The 19,327-nt window shown below is 50.7% G+C and overlaps 1 non-coding gene across 1 annotated transcript; it reads right to left on the bottom strand.

Moving 5' to 3' along the window:
* Nucleotides 1-15,085: 15,085 nt before the first annotated feature.
* Trnae-uuc lies at nt 15,086-15,157 on the bottom strand. Its single transcript has one exon. It is a non-coding gene; the product is annotated as a tRNA-Glu (tRNA).
* Between the last annotated feature and the right edge of the window lie 4,170 nt (nt 15,158-19,327).

Below are 19,327 nucleotides of genomic sequence, written 5' to 3'. Positions count from 1 at the left end.
CCACATCCCGCAAATCACGCCAAACTACGGTAATTTATATAGAGTAACTACGCAATATCAGTATGCATGTATGTATGTATGTATGTATGTATGTACCCGGTATGTCTGTATGTATGTCGTTCTTGCCATCTGTCATAATAACATAACACTTAACATATCAAATTTTCATAACACAGTCAAGGCAGTAAACATCAAGTATAATATATAAATACTCCCCGTTACTCGCCCTCTCTATACCACCAGCGAGCGTACCACCAACACAAAACGGGACAATATAAACAAAGACATCTATCTATCTGTGCCGAGATGTGGTTCCGGTATGGTAGAAAGTCCCAACAAATTAATGGGAAAATGCGACCTTAATTCCACAGAGTCGGCAGAGGAACCATTGTCACCACCCCCTCCTCCTCCTCCTCCCCCCCTCTCTCTCACCTTCGTCAGGCACTTCCGGGGCAAAAACAAAACGAGCGGAAGTAGGGACAGGGCAGAGGGGTGAGTGAGGGAGGGTGTTGGCCGGCCTTATTGTGCTGATAGCGTTTCATTGTTGGACGTGGCGGCGGATATACTGTTTTAGTTTACTGTACAATCACCTGAGGTCACGACCTTTTAGGGGAAATACCTGTAAATAGTAGAAGTAGTAATAATAACAAAGATGATGAAGAAATAAGGAAAGGAAAGAAAAAACAAAACAAAAATATGAAAGAAGTAAGATAACAAAGATGATGAAGAAATGAGGAAAAGAAAGAAAAAACAGAAAAAAAACAAATATGAAAGAAGTAAGAACGTAAGAATGGAAGAAACTGCAGAGGGTCTATTGAATCATACTGGGCAATACCGTTTACACCCAACCCCTGTCACTCATATATCCATCCAACCTATGTTTGAAGAGGAAGAGCAAGAAGCTGAAAAAAGAATGAGGAAGAAATAGAAGAAGATAAATTCCCACAGAGTAAACAACGAGAGAGAGAGAGAGAGAGAGAGAGAGAGAGAGAGAGATTCACCACAGATATACAATGGAATTTCTGGCCGAAGTTAGACCCATTGCTCCGGTGTCGAGAGAAGCCGTTTGCCCACCATCCAAAAATACCAGTAACTCCACAATTACCGGGATCACCAGTACACCCACCAGTAATCCCAGTAATCTCCCAGTTAAGACCAGGTATATTTTGTTGAGAATTTTAAAAACAAAATTGCTTCGGCTTTCACATTTTATTTCATGTTAAAAAAAATCACTCGAAAGTCCACTCCCAATAACAAACGACTGGCAACAACAACAAACGACTCCCCAATAGACCTCATATTTGGCCCCAATGTTTAATAAGAGACTAATATATTGCACCCTGCCCTGTCCTGATTATACCATCCCGAGCGTCCCTACAGCCCTCATTATGTGTCGCCGGCTGCCGTACGGAGGAGGAGGGGAGAGGAGGGGAGAGGGAGAGAAGGAGGGGAGAGGGAGAGAAGGAGGGGAGAGGAGGAGGAAAGGACAGTAGTTTCTTACAAACCTTTATCCCCCTCACGCCCCTCACCCATCCCCACCCCTCACATGGCGGATACGGTGGCGGTGGGGGGTCAGAGATAGGCAGGTGTGGTGGTGGGGGTTAGGATGGTGGGTGTGGTGGTGGGGGGGTTAAGGATGGTGGGGGGTTAAGGATGGTGGGTGTGGTGGTGGGGGGGTTGGGATGGTGGGTGTGGTGGTGGGGGGTTAAGGATGGTGGGTGTGGTGGTGGGGGGTTGGGATGGTGGTGGGTGTGGTGGTGGGGGGGGGGTTGGGGATGGTGGGTGTGGTGGTTGGGGTGGTTAAGGATGGTGGGTGTGGTGGTGGGGGTTAAGGATGGTGGGTGTGTGGTGGTGGGGGTGGTTGGGATGGTGGGTGTGGTGGTGGGGGGTTAAGGATGGTGGGTGTGGTGGTGGGGGTGGTAGAGGGTGGGGATGGTGGGTGGGTCAAGGTGAACAATGTTACCTGTAATCGAAGAGGACACGTCAATGTCTCTTAGTCATCACGGCACCATGGCGACAGGAGACCCCCCCCCCTACCTCCCCTCCCCTCCCTCCCTGCCCTCACTAATCACCTCCTAACCTAATTGACAACAGGTAGAAGCATGACCTACCTGTCCCTCTCATCTCGACGACAGATCCATACACCAGCGTTAATATATACGGACCAGTGACCTCCGCAGGGAAGACACTGCTACCCATGTGACGCACTCAGCCCTTCAAGTAACAAGAGATCTACGTGACGGTAACAAGTAACACCAGGTAACAGGCAACACCAGGTAACAGGCAACAGCAGGTAACAGGCAATAACATAGAACAATTCACCGTGTAAACAAGAATAATACGTACCACTATTTAAAGTCTTGTAATGGGGAGAGACCTGACTGTTGGGGGAGGTTAAGGGTGAGAGAGACCAGGCTGTTGGGGAGGTTAAGAGGTGGGGAGACCTGGCTGTTGGGGGAAGTTAAGGTGGGGAGAACCTGGCTGTTGGGGGGGAGGTTTAGGGTGGGGAAGACCTGGCTGTTGGGGGGAGGTTAAGGGTGGGGAGACCAGGCTGTTGGGGGGGAGGTTAAGGGTGGGGAGACCTGGCTGTTGGGGGAGGTTAGGGTGGGAGAGATCTCGGCTGTTGGGAGGTTAAGGGTGGGAGACCTGGCTGTTGGGGAGGTTAAGGGTGGGAAGACCAGGCTGTTGGGGAGGAGATTTCAGGGTGGGGAGGAGACCTGGCTGTTGGGGAGGTTAAGGGTGAGGAGACCTGGCTGTTGGGGGAGGTTAAGGGTGGGGAGACCTGGCTGTTGGGGGAGGAGGGATTAAGGGTGGGGAGACCTGGCGCTGTTGGGGAGGAGTTAGGGTGAGGAGAGACCTACAGCTGTTGGGGGGAGGTTAAGGGTGGGAAGACCTGGCTGTTGGGGGAGGAGTTAAGAGGTGGGGAAGACCTGGCTGTTGGGAGGTTAAGGGTGGGGAGAGATCAGCTGTTGGGAGGTTAAGGGTGGGGAGAGACCTGACTGTTGGGAGGGTTAAGGGTGGGGAGAGAGATCTGGCTGTTGGGGAGGTTAAGGGTGGGAGACCTGACTGTTGGGGGAGGTTAAGGGTGGGGAGACCTGGCTGTTGGGGAGAGGTTAAGGGTGGGGAGAGGCCTGGCTGTGGGGGGGAGGTTAAGGGTGGGGAGAGACCTGGCTGTTGGGGGAGGTTAGGGTGGGGAGACCTGGCTGTTGGGGAGTTAATGGTGGGGAGATCTCTGGCTGTTGGGGGGAGGTTAAGGGTGGGGAGAGACCTGGCTGTTGGGGGAGGTTGGGGTGGAAGGGAGACCTGGCTGTTGGGGAGGATTAAGGGTGGGGAGAGACCTGGCTGTTGGGGGAGGTTAAGGGTGGGGAGAGACCTGGCTGTTGGGAGGTTAATGGTGGGGAAGATCTGGCTGTTGGGGGAGGTTAAGGGTGGGGAGAGACCTGACTGTTGGGGAGGTTAAGGGTGGGGAGAGACCACCAGCTGTTAGGGAGGTTAATGGTGAGGAGAATCTGGCTGTTGGGGGGGAGGAGTTAAGGGTGGGAAGACCTGGCTGTTGGGGAGGAGGTTAATGGTGGGAGAGATCTGGCTGTTGGGGGAGGTTAAGGGGTGGGGAGAGACCTGACTGTTGGGGGGAGGTTAAGGGTGGGGAGAGACCTGGCTGTTGGGGAGGTTAATGGTGGGGAGAGATCTCTCTGGCTGTTGGGGGAGTTGGGGTGGTAGAGACCTGGCTGTTGGGGGAGGTTAAGGGTGGGGAGAGATCTGGCTGTTGGGGGGAGAGGTTAAGGGTGAGGGAGACCTGACTCCTTGGCGCCTCGGAAGGGGTCTCGTGGGGGAAGACCGGAAGTGCTGTCATGGTGGTCCTTTCGCGGGAGTACTTCACCACGCCCCACTACACCACCCCAACGGCGCCCACAATGCCACCCCACCCCCAGCTCGACACCCACAACTTACCGCCCCACACCCAGCTTGACACAGACCACCAGCCTAACGCCCTCTATACCCACACCCTCAGCTTGACATCCACTCTACAACCCACAACAGCACCCTCTACGCCCACACCCAACAGCCTTACCTCAACTTGACCTTACACCCAGTTTGACGCCCACTCTCTCAGCTTGACACATCACAACTTGACGCCATTCTACGCCCACACCTTCAGCTTGGCCTTAATAATTCTCCATAAGCTTAAACAACTAAATATAACCTTAAGAAACAACAACAACAAAGATCTTTGTTTTACATCTGCAAATTTTATTTAATCATTTATTTTCGTCTTCGTGCGCAAAACAACACTGACCTAACAGTTATTTATCATTTTTAAGAGTGAACACATAAGCAGTTGCTATCCCTGCATGATGTATTGGCAGAAAAAGAGAGAAACTTGAGAGTGTAAACATTCTTATCTAATCTATCTGAAAATTAACTACCACACACACAAACACTCACCCTCCCACATGCACTCCAAAGCCCTCCCACATACACTCCAAACCCTCCCACATACCTCAAACCCCTCCCACATACCTCAAAACCCTCCCTAACCTCAAACCCTCCCATACCTCCACACCCCTCCCATACCCCACTCACACTCACATACCTCACCTCCCTCACTCCACCCCTCCCATACCTCAAACCCTCCCATACCTCAAACCCCTCCCCTACACTCACACCTCCCTACACTCAAACCCCTCCCCTAACACTCAAACCCTTCCCCACCTCAAACCCCTCCCATATACCTCCCCCTCCCCACATACACTCAAACCCTCCCACATACCTCACCCCTCCCACAAACTACTCAAACCCCTCCCCACATACACTCACACCTCCCACACACAAACACCCCCCCCTACCCACACACACACCCCTCCCCACATGCCAAGGTTTACTAGTGCCTGGCGACCTTCACACATCAGCACTATACCACCACACCAGTCAAAACACCACCGCCGCCACCACCACCACACGCTGACATCACGGACACATGCAAAGTATTTTCCCCTCAAGTGACACATGGTTTAGTTACGTATCATGTGTGCTTATAATTACCTTAACACTTATGCTTACGTACGGTACTTAGTGTTTCATGATACGTACGGTACTTAGTGTTTCATGATACGTACGGTACTTAGTGTTTCATAATGCGTACGCAGTTTAGTGTTTCATAATACGTACGGTACTTAGTTTCATAATACATATATATGTATTTAAGTGGAACAGAATAGAGAATACATGTCCTTACAGCACCCGCTAACACACACACACACACACACCAAAAGAATATACTCGTTGCACACCATATAAAAATATTACGCACATGACCACGTACACTGTGTGCGTTAATCATGTACCTGCGTGAACGTTTTTACCTCAAAGGGTCGGATGGGTTGTGGCCTGTGAACGTTAATAGTGGTGGACGTGGATGACACCCTACCTACACCCAGTCTACACCTACCTACTACACCCAGTCTACACCTAACTCTACACCCAGTCTACACCCTAGCCTTCTACACCCAGTCTACACCCTACCTACACCCCAGTCTACACCCTAGCCTACTACACCAAGTCTACACCCCTATTTTCTACACCCAGTCTTGCCTACTACACCCAGTCTACACCCCACCTACACCCAGTCTACACCTAGCCTACTACACCCAGTCTGCCTACACCACCCAGCCTACAGTCTACACCTAGCCTGCCCCACCCCTACCTACACCCAGCCTACCACACCCAGTCTACACCCCTAGCCTACCACCAGTCTACGCCCTCAGCCTACTACACCCTACCTACACCCAGCCTACCACCCAGTCTCACCCTCGCCTGCTACACCAGTCTACGCCCTAGCCTACTACACCCAGTCTCTGCCCCAGTCTCTCCTACCTACCCAGTCTACTGCACCACTACCCAGTCTGCCTACCTACCCAGCTACCACAGTCTACACCTAGCCTACTACACCCAGTCTGCACTAGCCCTACCTACCTACACCCAGCCTACCAGTCACCCTCGCCTGCTCCAGTCTGCGCCTGGCCTACAGTGCCCACCCACACCCAGTCTACACCCTACCTACACCCAGTCTGGCCTGCCAGTCACACCCTAGCCTACTACACCCAGTCTACACCCTAGCCTACTACACCCAGTCTACACCTCGCCTACTACACCCAGTCTGCGCCCTGTACCTACCCAGTCTACCCTAGCCTACACAGTCTGCACCTAGCCTACACACCTAGTCTTCACCTAGCCTACTACATCCAGCCTACACCTTAACATACTACACAACACGCTTCACTACCATCTAACCTACATCCAGTAAATGTACACCCATCCTACACCCAACGTACATTCTACTACACCCAGTTTGAGTATACAACACCCACGCAATACGCAAAACGGACGCAGGAAATACAAAAATATACAGCAACTCAACCCCCCCCACACCCCATAACAGCAGGTAATTAACACAAGCAATTAACACAGGTAATTAAAAAACTACAATTTGACCAACACCTGAGTAATTAACCTGTAACAATAACCTCCAAGTTACCTAACACACCTGAGTAAGAGTAATAACAGGTACTGACAGGTGAGTTAATTATTATCCACAGGTATGAAAGTGAACTGATACAGGTGATAGTGGTGGTGGCGGTGATGGATGGTGTAGTAGTGGTGATGGTGGTAGTAGTGGTGGTGATGGTGGTAGTAGTGGTGGTGATGGTGGTAGTAGTGGTGTAGTGATGGTGGTAGTAGTGATCATAACGCAACACACCACCCCCTCTTCCCCACCCCGTCATCCTGCACCACCAAAACCCCTCCCCCTCCTCCGTCCCTGCCACCACCAGCAGGAGCAGGAGCAGGCAGCAGCAGGGGCGTCACACTCACTGCCTGGTGTGTGTCGTCACCTCACTGCTGACACAAGCCAATCTCCTGTCACCCTATATACTTGCGTCACCACTGCACCGTCACGCTAATGGTGGCAACTGTTTAGTCATCAGTACTGAAACATATTAACACACACACACACACACACACACACACACACACACACCTTGACATTCACCACGATGGGTAAGTAACCAGATATCTGACTATATCTCCGAGTTTGTTTACCCTGACGTTATTAAGTTCCTTCCTGATCTCATTATCTTAAATAAAAAATATCCAGTGGTTCCCCAAAGTTCATCTATATAAGGATGTACTGTGAATAAACTCTCAGAAACAAAATCAACAGGTCGTCATTTGTTCCTTGCCCCGATGCTGCTCTGTTCAGTTCATCTCCTTCCTCCATGGGTTACTAAATAGGCTGCAGGTGTTAATTTTTAGGGGGGTACAATTTTCTGACCTTTTTGGAGATCTGTCTGTCTGTGTCTTCAACGACGTACATGTGAAAAATTTTTCTTGTCCAAATTTCAATATCTCTCTCTCTCTCTCTCTCTCTCTCTCTCTCTCTCTCTCTCTCTCTCATGAAGATCTATTTGTGTTTCTACCTCCTGGTGTTAGAGTTTTACAGGGTATGAAATATTCCTCCGCTGGTGTAAGTTTGTGATGGTGTGGTGACAGTACAGGTGATGGTAATGATGGGACAGGTGGTGGTGGTAGTGATGATGGCAGGACAGGTGGTGGTGGTGGTAGTGATGATGGCAGGACAGTGGTGGTGGTAGTGATGATGGCAGGACAGGTGGTGGTGGTGAGTCAGGGGCGGGTCCCTTCATAGAGACGGTCAGGGACATCATCAAGCAGGAAGGTCGGGAATCACTGAGTCACCTTAACCGGAAAGTGACTTCAGTTGAATCAGACTGTAATTCCCTGAGTTAATGAAGGTCGAGGCAGAGGGGGAGGGAGGAGAGAGGAGAGAAGGGAGAGGGAGAGGGGGTACGAATTCCAGGATAAACAAATGCCTGGCCTGAAGCGCAACGAATAAAGCGATGGTCGACAAGAACAGCACGATATCATACTACAGGGGCGAGAGTTAGGATACAGCGGCGTGAGCACCAGCAGAACACGCAGTTATAACACAAGAGGTGATGACCTTCACGCCAGGACACACGGTGTAGTTCTTGGACTGCCTGGCGAGTCACCGGTGTGGGTGTTGCTAACGCTAATGCACTCCACGCTGCAAATTGGAGGCACTGGTTCGAATCCTCCCAAGGACCACAAAAGACCTTCAGTGTTGTGGTGCGTCTGAGAGCAGTAATGAAAACAAAAAGTTACCAATACCTAAGGATACATGTGAGGCAGGTATTAAGACTAAGAGGAGGCAACGTTATGTGTGAGAAGACGTAACAAAAGACACCACAAGACAAACAGACAAATAAAGACAACAATCAAAGACAGGTGAGGGAGCGAGAGGCGGGGCAGGTAGGTAGGTAGGTAGAGGAACAAGGTCAGGAAAGGTCATTGCAACAGCCGCAGGGAAGCAACCGGTGACCTGCCCCATAATAGATGCCTATCAGTTGCTAGGTGCAGGTACGCCAGGCTGTAATGAGGCTCAGGTGACCTTCCCTCACCCCCAGGGCCAAGTGCCCCCCCACCCCCCTCATGTGACTGTACGTCCCCTCTCTCGGCGACATGACCTAAGTTGTTGCGTCGCCAGGGATACAATTACCACAATCAATCGATCAATCACGCCAATCATCAATCAATCAATCGTTTCTCTCTAACACAAAGTACTTCTATCCTGGCTAGCTAGTTCCTCCTCCCAACACTAGCATCTTTAACCCAGCCGAAATTTTCTAGTAGTACAAGATAGATAGAGAGAGAGAGAGAAATAGATAAAGATAGAGAGAGAAAATGAAAAGATAAAGAGATAAAGAGAGAAGAGAGAAGAGACAGTTCAATATCAAACATCAAGAAGAAAATATATCATCATCTCTAGACAACCAGGGTCTTGGAAGGCGTGAGGGAAGAGCGTCACCATCGGCAGGAGGAGGAAGCCCTTGGTACAGTAATTGTCCTTGGCTACTCGAGAGCCAGAAGCGCCAACCGTGAGCCATTGTTTTGGTCCTCTCACCCGCCATAGCCTACCCCCATCACCTTTATGGGGGGAGGGGGGAGAAGGGAGGGAGAAGGGGAGGGGGGAGGGGGAGCGTTCTTCTGTGTTCAAACCCCCGTTCCAGTGTTCTTATATAACATTCTCTTAAATCATTCTTTCCTTCCTTCCTTCCTTTACTCGCCTTAAAAGAACGTCGGAAAAAAAAGATCTTTATAAACGTCGCAGGGAAAAAATTCTGATAACAGCAATGGGAAAAAATCGTCAAATAATAGTAAAAAATTGTTTAGTGACAAAAAAAGGGAGAAACGGAAAAAATTCTTAAAAAGCCAATTGATTAAAATCTTTCCAAACTGTAATGTGTATGTACATTATATTTAGTATTTTATCATTATCATCATCATCAACCATCATCATCAACACCTACCACCACCACCACCATCTACCACCACCATCATCATCTGGCCATAAGACACCTAACGTTCCTAATACAACCCGGATATAACAAGGGATCACTGTTGCTGAAGCTGGAACGACAAAACACACAACTCACGGTCACTGTCGATGGGTTTAAAGACCGAGGGGCAATTAGTCCCTTTTACCTGAGCAGTGACCAGGTGTAGAATTCCTCAGAGTGTTGCAATGACCACAGGATGAAGAAGAGAGGGAGGGAGGAGGAGGGAAGGAAGGGGAAGACAAAGAAAGGAATGAAAGGAAGCAGGAAGGGGAGGAAATGAAGTAGAGAAGGAAGTTTAGTTATGATCAGAGAGGAAGGAAGGAAGGAAGGAAGGAAGGACAAGATGGAAAATGACCAGGTAGGAAAGGTAAGGGATGTAGGGAGGTAGTGGAGCAGTAGGTGAGGGAAGGAGGGAGGGAAGGTGGTGGTAAAGTTGGGCGTCGCCGTCAGGATAGGTAGTGGCTCGTGACAGGTGGTTACCGCCACACCTGTCAGGGCGCCTCCTGCCGGAACTTCCAGGGACGCATAGCGGTGAGGGGCCTGATACATGACAACAGGGGGGGAGAGGAGGATGTAGATTATAGTATGTGTTATAATTCTCACCCCACTCATATTAACCCCCTCTCATCCCACTCATATTAACCCCCTCTCACCCCACTCATATTAACCCACCCTCCCTCTCTCCTCCTCCTCGTGTTAAACTACTTACGTTAAACGGCTCATTCAAAACATACCAACATCACCTGTACACCAAATCAATATTAACCATTCTATTGTGTAATTTATACCTGTGTGACAATCTGCTGTGGTGACGTGTACAGTTGTGGTAAATCAGTGTCTCCAAACAGCCAGTCTATATTACCTATACCAAACCTATCCACCAATCACGTCCATCGTTACATAACCACTACCTATTCATTCATAAATAGTGATACTACGACGGTGCTGTTTGGAGACACGGGTTACCACAGGGGGCGTAGGAACACACCTCAGTTATGACGGCACAGTTTAGGGGATAATGATGTCTTGAAACTGTGGCCCCGTGTTATAATGTGGCCCCGAGCTATAATGTGGCCACGTTTTTTTTAATGGCAAGTGTTATAATAACTTAATAATCAACAAGCTAAAATGATTATTTTGACATAGGCCCACTGCGATGGGACGGGGTGCGTTTATGTACTCTTCTTGTGAGCTTACGTGTGTGTGTGTCAGAGAGAGAGAGAGAGCCGGTGACCTATACTACAGGGTATTCTGCCTCCCTCCCACTCTTCAGCAACCCCCTCTTTCCCTCCTCCACAACCCCACCCCCCGCACCCCACAATCCCCACCCAGGTTAAGAATAGCTGGAGGTGCAGCACTGCAGGTTAGGGCGACTACTGCCCATTGCTTCCTGAATTTAATTTCTTTCCTGTTTGCTTCCTTCCTTATCCCATTCCCTACCTCCTCCCATTCCTCCCTAGTGTGTCTCTCTCCCATCATACCATCGTCACCCTCCTCCTTTCCTCCCTATCCTTCTCTTACCGCTTGGTTCTCCCTTCCTCTCCATCTTTATCACCCTATTTCACATGTCTTCATTTCTCCCTCACCTCTACCTCCCTTTACCCCTACATAACCTGGAGCCCCTATACCACCACGTTACCCACAATGCCACACCATACACTGAGCTCTATATTTCCTTGACGGGGTTACCTAACAACATCAGCCTAGAAGAGTGTTTACATTACGACAACTTCTCACAATGTTTTAGGTGATTTAAATAACATTTCCAACCTCTACGGTGGACAACTCAACATAGAAACACGTGGAAAGCATGAAGGCAATGTGAGAATCTGGACGTAGTGAAATATACCTTGCTGTACCTACCTGTGATTTGTTTACCTGTGGACCTTCAAGTTGTTACAGGTGCGTCTCTCCCTCCTACACCTTGTTACGAACTTAAAAGACCTTAGTTGGTTGAAGCGTATAGTGATAGCATAACGCCAACGTCTCCTTACTAAGACGCGTGAGAGAGAGAGAGAGAGAGAGAGAGAGAGAGACATATCCGCTCACAGATGCATACTGTACATGTGTGTGTAAAGTATGTGCACCTATACTGATACACATGTGTACCCAGCACGTATACGCCCATTCTTGCATAAATACATTACATACAACACAAACAAGAGACGAACAGAGGATGGGTGGACGAGGCCGATGATAACACAGTTTTACCAAGAGGAAGTCCGGCCTTTACCGCTGCTGCCGCGGGGGAACTCCCGCCGGCCTCCCCCTACCACAGCATCAGGCCCTCTACCACAGCATCAGGCCCTTTACCACAGCATCAGGCCCTCTACCACAACACTAGGCCCTCTATCACAATACCAGGTCCCCTACCACCACCAACACCAGGCCCTCGATCACAACACCAGGCCCTCTACCACAACACTAGGCCCTCTACCACAACACCAGGCCTCTATCCCACACCAGGCCCTCGATCACAACACCAGGCCCTCTACCACAACACTAGGCCCTCTACCACAATACCAGGTCCCCTACCACAACAGCCGGCCCTCTATCAACATCAGGCCCTCTATACCACAACACAGGTCATCTACCACAACACCAGGCCCTCGATCACAACACCAGGCCCTCTATCCCAACACCAGGCCCTCTATCCCAACACCAGGCCCTCGATCACAACACCAGGCCCTCGATCCACAAACACCAGGCCCTCGATCACAACACTAGGCCCTCTACCACAACACCAGGTCCCCTACCACAACACCAGGCCCTCTATCCCAACACCAGGCCCTCTACCACAACACCAGGCCCTCGATCACAACACCAGGCCCTCGATCACAACACTAGGCCCTCTACCACAACACCAGGTCCCCTACCACAACACCAGGCCCTCGATCACAACACCAGGCCCTCTATCACAACACCAGGCCCTCTACCCAACACTAGGCCCTCTACCACAACACCAGGCCCTCTATCACAACACAGGCCCTCTATCACAACACCAGGCCCTCGATCCAACACCAGGCCCTCGATCACAACACCAGGCCCTCGATCCACAACACCAGGCCTCTTATCCCAACACCAGGCCCTCTATCCCAACACCAGGCCCTCGATCACAACACCAGGCCCTCTATCCCAACACCAGGCCCTCTATCACAACACCAGGCCCTCTATCCCAACACCAGGCCTCTGGCCCAACACCAGGCCCTCGATCACAACACCAGGCCTCTATCACAACACCAGGCCCTCTATCACAACACCAGGCCCTCTATCCCAACACCAGGCCCTCGATCACAACACCAGGCCCTCGATCACACAACACCAGGCCCTCGACCACAACACCAGGCCCTCTATCACAACACCAGGCCTCTACCACAACACTAGGCCCTCTACCACAACACCAGGCCCTCTATCACAACACCAGGCCCTCTATCCCAACACCAGGCCCTCGATCACAACACCAGGCCCTCGATCACAACACCAGGCCCTCGATCACAACACCAGGCCCTCTATCCCAACACCAGGCCTCTATCCCAACACCAGGCCCTCGATCACAACACCAGGCCCTCTATCCCAACACCAGGCCCTCTATCCAACCCAGGCCCTCTATCCCACCAGGCCCTCTAGCCCAACACCAGGCCCTCGATCACAACACCAGGCCCTCTATCACAACACCAGGCCCTCTATCACAACACCAGGCCCTCTATCCCAACACCAGGCCCTCGATCACAACACCAGGCCCTCGATCACAACACCAGGCCCTCGATCACAACACAGGCCCTCTATCACAACACCAGGCCCTCTATCACAACACCAGGCCCTCTATCCCAACACCAGGCCCTCTAGCCCAACACCAGGCCCTCGATCACAACACCAGGCCCTCGATCACAACACCAGGCCCTCGATCACAACACCAGGCCCTCGATCCACAACCAGGCCCTCTATCACAACACCAGGCCCTCTACCACAACACCAGGCCCTCTACCACAACACCAGGCCTCTACCACAACATCAGGCCCTCTACCACAACACCAGGCCCTCTATCCCAACACCAGGCCCTCTATCACAACAGGCCCTCTACCACAATCCCTAGACGTCTACACCCTTCAGATCTACACCTGACGTCTACTCTACAGCTACACATACGGTCTTCACTATCCACCTACACCTGAATGTCTACAAGTGTACTAACACATGAGACTCTGACACTAACACCTAGACACACATACACATCTACACCTGGTCTTAATATCTTGAACCTCCACACCCTCACTTACACCTTGGCCCTCAATCACTTACACCTTGGCCCTCAATCACTTACACCTTGGTCCTCAATCACCTACACCTTGACCCTCAATCACTTAAACCTTGGCCCTCAATCACCTACACCTTGACCCTCAATCACTTAAACCTTGGCCCTCAATCACCTACACCTTGGCCCTCAATCACTTACACCTTGGCCCTCAACCACCTACACCTTGGCCCTCAATCACCTACACCTTAGCCCTCAGTGACACGACCCGGGACAGCTTCACCATCAGCAAGACAGACATTACAACTCCTCTCAGACCTCTTTTACCCACAATGCTTTACTCTTCTCCGCTGTGACCTTAAACCAATAACATGCATTCCTATATCACGTTCTTTCTCACTCGGACACTATTCAGTCTTTGTTAACTAGGTGGCAACGACAGACAATCAGACCTTCACTACTGAGCACTTTTTTGGAGTCGAGATGAGAGGGAATTTGTCACTGGGCACCTCACGTTTGAAGGTCTCTCAGATAAAAACATTACTTAACATACATACGTACACTACAAAGTCCTCCAATATGGTGTTTCTATGAATGTTTTAAAGAGTGAATCATATTAGATGCTAAATTTAAACAGTTTCGACTAGTGGTTACGCCGGGTAAAAAAATTAGTTCTATACTTCATCACAACTGTTCTGAGCAGAGCGAGTCCCCCACATATGACAATGATACACCCCAGAACAATACAACGCTTACGGTACACATAACAAAGGGTAATCTATGCGGCCCTCCCTCACCCCATGCACATCACAATTCAGGAGGCTCAACAAAACAGAGCATTAATTCGCACCTAATTTCACTCTCGTAATGTTGATTCGTTTTGGGATAACTGCGTCTGGTATTACGCTAAGATTATGATAGGAGAAAACTTATAACATTGTAAAAGAAAATAATAAAACACTATATAGGTAACATGTAAGCTGACTACTGCTTCATCTCTTGATCAACACTTTTACGACCGGTGATCATTAGTCTTCGTTCACCTCCTCTTATTCAGTGGTTGATCCTCTTGACTATAAATACTATATAATAATTGTTGTCCCTCGTGTAACGAGGATGGCCGGCCCAAGGTCCACCTAGGAGTGAATTTGTTTAAGGTGTAGAAGCTGTCGCCAACATCACAACCACACCTAGTTGCATGACCCAGTGCCAAGGAATAGTCCGAGAAGACCGGACAACTCGCCAACTGCACTGGTTAACCAATACCCCGGAGTACGATCCGCAAATCGATTAACATCCAGGTTCCCAATTAATGTCGGGAAGACAGAGGCAAGTGGCGTAAATCAACTTGCCCATAGTTTCACCCTTTCCATTACACGACAGGTCGCCACAAAATCTCTTCCCATGCCGGGAATCGAACCCGGGCCTCCTGGGTGAAAGCCAGGTATCCTAGCCACTAGACCACATGGGATCTTGACTACATACACACCAGATAGGGGTAAAATATCACGAGTTATGATTGAAAGGCTTACTTGTTGCATTGTTCCACTTTATAGTATATACCATAACCCTGACACCACACCATATACCACCAGCACCATCTTCACACCACACCACCATCACCACTACCATCATCACCACTACTACTACCACCATCACCACCACTACTACCACCATCACCACCACCACTAACAGGTCACAGTGAAGGTGGCCCTGATGTGTCATAAGCCAATTTGTATCTCTGTCTGACACCTGATGGACTCGAGCCACTTCCTTGTGTCACCCGGTACACGGCACGTCCTCCCTGGCGCCAACAGCAGTACATCCAGATAAAAAAAAATAGTGAAGGCTTATTTCCTAGTAGCTGGTCTGGCCTACCATAACGCCAAACACCACACTACACCACCCCACACACTACCACACCACGCCACACACTACCACACCACGCCACACACTACCACACCACCTCACACACTACCACACCACCCCACACACTACCACACCACCCCACACACTACCACACCACCCCACACACTACCACACCACCCACACACTACCACCACCCCACACACTACCACACCACCCACACTACCACACCACCCCACACTTTCCACCACGCCACACTACCACCACCGCGCCACACACTACCACCACCCACACACTACCACACCACCCACACACTGCACCACCACCCCACAAACTACCACACCACCTAAGCTACCACACCACGCCACACACTACGACACCACCCACACACTACCACACCACGCCACACGCACACCACCCCACACTGCCACACCACCCCACACACGCCACACCACCCACACACTACCACACCACGCCACACACTACACCACCCCACACACTACCACACCACCCACACACTACCACACCACCCCACACCACCACACCACGCCACACACACTACCACACCACCCCACACACTACCACACCACCCACACACACTACCACACCACCCCTAGAAACTACCACACCACCCCACAAACTACCACACCACGCCACACACTACGGCACCACCCACACTACCACACCACGCCACACACCACATTACACCACCCACAAACTACCACACCCCACACACTACCACACCACGCCACACACTACCACATCAAGCCACACACTACCACACCAAGCCACACACTACCACACCACGCCACACACTACCACACCACCCCACACACTACCACACCACCCCACACACTACCACACCACACACTACCACACCACTTGTAGTATCTATCACGGGTTACAAGTAACAAAACAAACAGCTTTAACGTAATGCTGGGCCCCATCACCCACATATGACGTCATCAAGGTAAATGGCCTGCTGCTTAAGGATCAACCCAGCACTCACACAGCACCAGTGACGTCACCATCAAGGTAACCCCGAGTGACGTCCTCTTCAGAGTAGCCCAGAGCGACGTCACTATCAGAGCAGCCCAGTGACATCATTAGAGCAACAAAGCATCCCGAAGTGACGTCAACAACCCCGGGCGCACCTCTTAACACAACACCCTCTGTTTCCGCTGTGGTGGAGTCAGCATGGCAGAGGAAGTGAACGCCACAAAGCTATGTAAACATGTCCTCATCTGCCGCATGGGGAGCCAGTACTGTATCAGGTTTAAAAAATAATAATAATAGAAATAGAATATTTTCATAAAGCTACAACACAAATAAGAACACTGAAGTAGCTCTGAGAAATGCGGTAGAAATTAATGGTTAGGGTATTTCTGGTAATGAGAAATAAGACCGTGAGACATGCGGCGGCAAGTCGGTTATAAGGCCGGACAGATCCGGTTACTGTACACCCACTATTTCCGGACCGTCTGCCACCCCCTGTAGGACAAGTTCACATCTCATTGTAATAGTCCCACCTTATTTTTGACAGTGTAGCTTTTATCACTTCCTACGTGACAGACCAGCTTGTAAACCCTATATCAGGCGCTATATTACATAACAAATGTATTTAAAGTGAACAAGACAATATTTATCTCCAGCCAATTCTGTCGTATGGACGAATCACATCGTTTGTGGTTAATAACCGCTAATATAACATGTAAGAAACAACCAAACTAAACTCCCGGTTAGAGGGCACGAGCTACCCCGTTTTGGCAGGGAGGCGAAGTATGCCATTCAAACGTCGAGAAGGTCTCCAGCAGCCAGTGTTGTCGTGACTCTGGCAGCGTCTGGTGGTGGTGGGCTGGGCTTGTCACTACTGATTGGCCAATCACAACCACCGGGGCCACCCGCCCACTTTCTCAAGTTCCACAGAATTTCCATTCGCAAATAAATCACTTGAAGATGTTCTAAAAATGAACTTAATTAGTGAAGAAAAATTTTCTACCACGAGAAGGGTGTAAGACTTATGAATAGGTGCGTGTATTTGTTTTCCTGAACTATTTGTATTCTTCATGCAACTGTATAGCGCACATGCGTCCCCGATTGCTTGCGTGCATGTATGAATACGTATTTGACTTCAAATTTCGTAATCCAATCCACGTGTCGCTAACAAAACACCTAAAACACTTTGTTTCTTCCAATCCCTCTTCGTGAATCTACATGACGTCACTCACCCATCAGAAGTTTATCATCATCCATGTCTTTCCTGTTCTGGGATTTACTGTCATCCCGCCCAACACTGCAGGGAATCATCTCACTCTTTCCGGGTCCATCGTCCTCCGCACAGCCCTACCTTGATACTGTTACAATGTTTACATACGTGCTTAGTACATTTAAAAGACATTGCTAGGGCCTACTTCTTTACGGAGAAATTCCTAATTAATTTAATTTCAAACGACGTCAACTGAGAACTGGCACAATATACTGTTTCCCCCTCAATAATTATACAGCCTTGTGGAGGAAATTATAAACCATGGCATGTTTTCCTGTATATAATTATTACCTTGGTCAAAAATCGTTGTGATGACTTAAGAAAATTACTTGAATCAGAAATTTATATAGGGGTAAAGACAGCTCCTCCCCTCGCTAAACCCTGCCTTCTTTCCACCACCCCCATCATCGCCACCCCTCCACCACCACCACTCCCCCATCATCGCCACCCCTCCACCACCACCACCCTCCATCATCACCATCCCTCCACCACCACCACCCTCCACCACCACCACTCCTCCATCATCACCACCCTCCCACCACCACCACTCCCCCATCATCGCCACCCCTCCACCACCACCCCCATCATCGCCACCCTCCACCACCACCACCCCCATAATCACCGCCCCTCCACCACCACCACTCCCCCATCATCACCACCCTCCACCATCGCCACCCTCCACCACCACCACCACTCCCCCATCATCGCCACACCTCCACACCACCACCACCCCCATCATCCCACCCCTCCCACCACCACCATCATCACCCCCACCATCATCCACCCCATCCATCCCTCCACAACCACCACACCCCATCATCACCACCCCACCACCACCACCCCCATCATCACCCCTCCATCATCACCACCTCCATCACCACCACTCCCCATCATTACCACCACTCCACCCCCCTTAACCGCCACCACCCCCATCATCACCACCCTCCACCATCGCCACCCTCCCCATCATCACCACCCTCCACCACCACCACCACCCCCATCACCGCCACCCTCCACCACCACCCCTCCACCATCGCCACCTCCACCATCGCCACCCCTCCACCACCACCACTCCCCATCATCACCACCCTCCACCCCCCATCATCCACCCTTCCACCACCACCACCCCCCATCATCGCCACCTCATCACCACCACCACCACTCCCCATCATCGCCACCCTCCACCACCACCACTCCCCCATCATCGCCACCCTCCACCACCACCACTCCCATCATCCACCCCTCACCACCCCCCACCACCACCACCCCATCATCGCCACCCTCCACCACCACCACTCCCATCATCACCACCACCCCATCATCGCCACCTCCACCACCACCACTCCCCTATCATCGCCACCCACCACCACCACTCCCCATCATCGCCACCCTCCACCACCACTCCCCATCATCGCCACCCTCCACCCACCACTCCCCCATCATCGCCACCCCTCCACCACCACCACTCCCCCATCATCGCCACCCCTCCACCACCACCCCATCACCACT

Source organism: Homarus americanus, unplaced genomic scaffold (assembly GCF_018991925.1).
Source record: "Homarus americanus isolate GMGI-L3 unplaced genomic scaffold, GMGI_Hamer_2.0 scaffold26351, whole genome shotgun sequence".
In the NCBI taxonomy this organism is placed as follows: Eukaryota; Metazoa; Arthropoda; class Malacostraca; order Decapoda; family Nephropidae; genus Homarus; species Homarus americanus.
The sequence above is the reverse complement of the archived record's forward strand: the minus strand, read 5'-3'. Positions and strand labels throughout refer to the sequence as shown.